Source organism: Xiphias gladius, chromosome 15 (genome assembly GCF_016859285.1).
Source record: "Xiphias gladius isolate SHS-SW01 ecotype Sanya breed wild chromosome 15, ASM1685928v1, whole genome shotgun sequence".
NCBI lineage: Eukaryota > Metazoa > Chordata > Actinopteri > Istiophoriformes > Xiphiidae > Xiphias > Xiphias gladius.
This window is the reverse complement of record NC_053414.1, coordinates 30,783,776-30,790,410: the sequence shown is the minus strand read 5'-3', so window position 1 is coordinate 30,790,410 and position 6,635 is coordinate 30,783,776.

Genomic DNA, 6,635 nt, shown 5'->3' with positions numbered 1-6,635 from the left:
AAAGTTTTTTTTTGTTGTTGCTTGGTTTTTTTTGGTTGTTGTTTTGTTTTATTAGAAAAAGCTGATTCTATCCTTTTCACGGCATCTCCTACTCCCCCTTAGCTTGTAGCATAGGAGGCATGAATATCGGGTATCTAGAACTAATACATAAATTTACCAGATAAATTTAAATTAAATAGCTATGTAAATAAAAGTGCATGGTACATTAAAATAAATTAAAAAGTCCATGATAAATTAAAAATAAATATAATAAATACCAAAAATTACGAAAAAGACTAAATACATTTATTTCCATTTTTTTTGTATTTCTATTTTTTTTTTATTTCCACCTTAAAATGTCTCTTACGTGCAAACTACACTGATCTTCATGATGAAAGGGTGAAAAATCAGTGAGTACTGGACATTAAAGGTGCCATATGTAAGTTTTTGCTATCGCTACATAGCCAATGTCAGCATTAACCGCTGTTTACTTATTAGTTTAGAAGAAACGTTGTGAGATCAAACGTCATTCCTTTACTCGCCAAGAGCTGTCTCCAGTGCCAGAAAGCAACACCAGATTTCACTCTTGTTTTGCATCTTTTTCTGTCAGTTCTTTTCTTCTACTGAAGTTAGCATGCTAACCAGGTAGCCCTGTCCCATCCTATCTCATAATACCATGAGGCACTATAGCGCCCAGACTGCCCCCCAACCAACATGAGAGGATGAAACAGTGCTGCCCAGAGGGTGTATTCTAACCTCTTGTCTTGTAAACGCAACTATGGCTGGAGCTCTTGGTAAGTAAATAGCTATTAATGCTAACATTGGCTATGTAGTAATAGCAAAAACTTACACATAGAACCTTTAAATGATGCATAATAAAACTACCTGAGTTGATGACAAAAATATGGAAAATCTGAATATCATTGAAAACTCAAATACTAGTTTATGGCATTATTTTTATTGCATTTAATGATAATGAAAGCTTGATGGTCTTTGAGAAGTTGGTAGCCTTTATGGCCTTGAAATGCAGCAGAATACAATAAATGTATACATCAGAACAAAAACAAATATTTTAACTTGTTTGTTTACAAAATGTCAATTTTCCAATTCACAGTATGTGTTGTTTTTCACAGTTTATAGTATTAGTCTTATTAACACATGTAAATATATCCAAAACACAGTCCAAACTCATAAGCTAACCTTTAGCATATACTGTACATCCTCTTGACAAAATACACTGACGTATTCAGTAGAAAGCTGCAGATTTCATTACAACTTCTTTTCATATATAGAATACAATAAATTTAAGCAAGTGCAAAAAAAGACAAATTAAAAAAAAAAAACCACACCCACCCTCTACAAGAGACTGACAATTGCATCCACTCCTCATACAGAAAATACAAGCACAGATATACAGACACAAATACAGTAACTAATCCTTAGCCTGCTTTTAGTGGACACAGTTGTAATTCATTCTGTGTAGATTACGATCAGTAATCACTGGAAAGGTATTGAGTTTAACAGAGAAACATTTCCCAATCACTTGGGTCAGATTATTAATGAGCATCACAGCTTCAAAAGCACAGGTCTGTTTAAGATTGTTAATCATGGCTGCATTCTGTTACATGTGCTAATTTCATGGCCTTAATAAACGCTATTAGTTACACGAATGTTTTTCCTGCTATGACAAGTTAAAATGTCTGCTGCAATTGCGGTCCATTACATTAGCTGCTGTTGGTGTTGGTGCTGTTTAAGTATTGGAAGGAGTTTGTTTTGTTTTTTTGGGTTCTTTGAGCCATGCAGGTCTTGTTGGTGGTCCTTGTGTATGACTTTGCTTTCCAGTGGGTGATGCAAACAGCCTGCACCATAATGAGCAGCCCGAAGCCCAAAACCAAACAGAACCAATGGTTAAACAGAAACTGAGAGTTACCTGGAGACGAAACTGAAGAAAAACAGAAGAGAGAAAATTAAGATGTGGCTAAACTACTTTATATGATTTTGTGTGAGCTGATTGTAAAAGCAACATTAAATGAAATCACACTACTATGTAGCTTCATAATCAATTTTCCATAAGACAGCTGCTCAGCGTCTTCTCTGGTTGTATACAACCGTATGTTATGGTAAGTCTTTCATTCTGGTAGACTGATACTAAACGTTCAAGGTGTTGACTTGGCCTCCAAATTCCCCAGATCTCAATCCGATTGAGCAATTGTTGGATGTGTTGGAAAAACAAGTCCAATCCATGGACGCCCCACCTCGCAACTTACAGGGCTGAAAGGATCTGATGCTAACGTCTTGGTGCCTGATACCACACACACCTTCATAGGTCTTGTGGTGTCCATGCCTCGATGGTTCAGTATACACACACACACACACACACATACATACATATATATATATATATATATATATATATATATATATAAATATAACTTGGTTGGTAACAGCAGTTATGCACCTGTGTTGAGTTGTGCCAAACTTGAAAAGGTGACTTTTGATTTGTTGTTTTGGACTGTGCATACTGCACAGTCCATACTGCATACTGTGCATTGTGAGAATACAATAAATGCAAGCAAGTGCAAAAAAAGACAAATACAAAAAAAAAGTTTGTCTGTTTTCAGTTCGTCTATTTTGGTTCCTGTGCATGTTCCTAGTGTTTCTGGTGCTTCTGTGTTCCTGTTTCCCTGTTATTGGCTTACCTCTTTTTGGGTTCCTGTTTCTGTTTGTCAGTGCATCAACCCATCTGCTTGTAAGCCAGTTTTGCCATAGCCATATTTCCCATAAATGTGGCTATTGTGGCTATATGGGTCGTGCAGACTTTGCACTCGCCACCTCCATTGTAGAGATTCAGGGAAATCAGGACTTGCAATAAACGTCGTATATCCGGACAACCTGCGCAAGCCTACTACAACTGTAACTTTTTGTCTCAGCTACCATTGTGATTATTGCACTTAGTGGGTACAGGAATATGTCTAGATACTAGTGTTTAAGGTTGGTAGGACAATCATATTGTGATCTGTCACACAATGTCTTATGATTTAGCTCCTTGTTGGTTTACTCTGGTTTGGATAAATATGGTCAAACATAAAAATGACTCATCCTCATTATAGTCCACAGGTTACTCTGCCATTGGATTTAGCATTTTGAGTTTCTTTTGAAGACAGTATAACGGCAGTGAAAGTCAGCCTCATGCATTTAAAAAAAACAGTGTGTGCAGATGAGGTCAGCAGGCAAGTTTCCCTGGATGTAGATCCCTATAAGTTAGCAGAGCATATCCAGGCTGTTTACTTTCTATCACACTCAGAGACAAGTGCAACCTATAGAGCCACTATAGCTGCATTTATGGAAAATATGCCAGGTTGAAATAAACAGAAATGATCCTTTAAGGGAAAGCCATCATATTTCTTGCAAGCAATTGTGCATGTTAAATCCCGGAAAGAACTAGGCCTGCCTTTCAGGCTTGATTGCTTAAACACGTTATGTAAAATTGCTTTGATTGTGAATTAAAAATGAAATGTAATAGGGGTTTACCACAAGGCACCATGTGATATCACCCGCCTACCTTGTAGCATGGTTCCTGTCCCAACCCTTAATCGCTTGTTCACATTGGCAATACAGTAGTACAGGCCCAGGTCTTTTTCCTCAACACCAGTGATCCTCAGTACCAGAGATCGGTTCATCAATGCCACTGAAAAACGAGGGCTGACCTGAAACCCTACGAAAAATGTTATAGTGGGTTGAAGGCATATCAAATAATACTTCTGTTTTTATAACTTATTATAACTAAGGTCAATCACAACCTATGTGTGATATGCTACTATTTGTCCAACTCATTCTGTCAAATCCTCAATCTTTTCTGCTCTGTGATCTCATTTTTAGTTTTTGTTACCCATCGTTTAGTTACAAATTTGTAACTTAAATAGTGTGATGTAGTGTACAGATGACCTCTGAGTTTCATGCTCACTACAGACTCAGTTCAGCTGAGTTTAGAGCTCAGGTTTACATGTTTCCATATTTGTTAAAACTGGGATCTGAAATCATGTACTACCTTGGACTGGTTGTCCATCTCCGAGGTGGGCACAGACGACCACTGTTGGGGTGAGATCTGCATTGTGCTTAAGCCATGTTGTACCATAAAGGTAGGAAATGTTACAGCTCAGAGCAACTGTTGAACCCAACTGGACATGTTGGACCTCAGCAGCAGACACAAACATTATCCAAAATCCAGGCACGGTGATAAACCCTAGAGTGAATCAAATGGAAATTAGCTTTACCAATGAATGCTGAGTTTAATCTTGAAAAAAAAACTTTGATATGGATTTAAATAACTGACATGAAAACAATTCAGTTTAAGAGCTATTTTGAAAAATTAAAAAGCAGGGCTAGGGCTTGGGATATCTCTCCAATATTCTTGAAATTCCATTTTACTCTTGATTCTATATAGCCATGCTAAACCATTTTGAAAAAATGTCACTGGTGCATTTAGGGAAAAAAAAACATTTACCCATTGAAATCATCATCTTACTCTGTAAATGGAAAAATGTCTTTCAAACAGTTAGCCTGCATACTATTGTAGTTGTGTTTTGCACTCCATCATGTGGCTCATTTCTCTGTTGTTTTAAGCAAACCACAGTTTAATGTGTGCTGAACAGCTCCAGTCTGCATCCCATTGGTTTAAATAATTTTTTGCGCATCCCAAAATTATGTGTTTTTTTTTCTATTCCAGTTTGGCACTGTAAAAAGAATGAAACCCTAAACAGCACTTGTCAAGGATAGCAATGCTTTACTACTAGCTGCTGAATACCAAAATTGTAATCCTCCTTGATCTATGCTCAGTGTTTGACACAGCAGACCACCTTATTTTAATTCACCACCTTGAAAATTGTTTTGGCATCAAAGATTCTACTCTTGATAGGTTGATCTCTTACTGCACTGACAGAAGTTTTTTCTGTGGCAGTTACTGGACGTTCCTCCTCCATAGTCGTCCTCTCTTCTGGTGGTCCTCAGGGATCAATGTTTATGTCCCCTTCTGTTCTCTATCTATATTCCTCCACCACTTGTATGTCTAATGTGCAATACCCCTGTTATAAAGATGATACTCCATTCTCTCTCAAACTTAAACCTCACAAATCTCTTAATGTTAATCAGACTATGTCATGTCCTTCAATTTATGCGGTGGATGTCACAGAAATTCTTACTCTTAGATCATTTTAAATTTGTAGATCATTTTATGTGGTGTCCCAGATTACATATTATATATGTTATTCCCTTAGGAGCAGCGGTACAATCTGAGATCCTTATGAGGGATTCTCCTGGTTGCTTCATCAACGCACCTGATTACCAAGGTTGACTGGATTTTTTTCCTCTCTAACTCCATTCCTAATTATCCCAAGCTATCCATTTCAGTAACATATCTAACTCTTCTCAAAACTCACTTGTATTTTAAGTAGTAGAAGTAGTTTAGATTTTGTAGTTTACTACAGATTACTTTCTTTTTTTACTTTTTTGCCTATATTTTACCAAATTATGTTTTTGCCTATATTTTACCTAATATATGTATAGATTTATACATATATTGATTTTTACTAATTATAGCCTTTATATGTTTCTTCCCTGTTTTTCCATTATATTGTAATCTCCTTTGGTCTGCTATAAAACAATTACTATTATTATCATCAGATGGCTCCGGTTTAACATTTGAAATTATCAATGAAAATAAAAATAAAATGGAACCATCCCGCTGCTACCACCACAGTCAATACAACCAATTACACTTTGGTTCTGTCATTGTAATCATCAATCACTCTCTCATGTCTATCTGTCCACCTGCCTGACTCAACCTTCATCTTTTATACGTGAACATGAAACTTCCTCATTTATGAATAAAGCTTACTTTCTGCCTGCCAATGCAAAGTTATGGTGTAATATAGGTACATTTAAAACTCACGCATCAGATTTGTCGTAATCCAGCCAGGCTTCATTATCTTCTTGTATCTATGTTTTTTCCTGTTCTTAAATAGTGATGATGTTATGGGCTACGAGACCACACAGACTTCCTTTGACACTGTTTCCACTGAAGGCCCACTTTTATATTTTGATCAAGTGTATTTAGCTGTTATCTCTTTCAGTTTTGCTATTAGTCAAGTTGCCCATCTTATTTTTAAGCTTCCTAGCTATCTATCTATCTATCTATCTATCTATCTATCTATCTATCTATCTATCTATATATTATAGTCACCTGTAAAGCACAAATAAAGTTTGTTGAATTTAAATTTGAATGCTGAATATCTGTTAATGCATTCAGCATAGGCTGACGTGAGAGGAAGTAAAAACCACAAATGACAGGGAGTTTAAAGCTGCATGTATCCTGAGAACAGAACTGCAAAACACGTCCTAACTTCTGTATTAAAACCAAAGAGACAATGGAGAAAAACGTAATACAGCATATGCCAAACTTCAGGCTATGTAACCTAGTTTTATTCTTAATCAAAAGAATGTCTCAAAAAATTCTGCTGAAATAATGATGTCCATACTGTAAGAAAGGGTCTTTTTCACGTTGCATTGACCACAGATGGACAGTGCTAGGTTTGATATCACAGGTTGGATTTGAGGGTCTCTGTATAACTTTCCCAATTACATGAAGAAGTTGGTTAGAT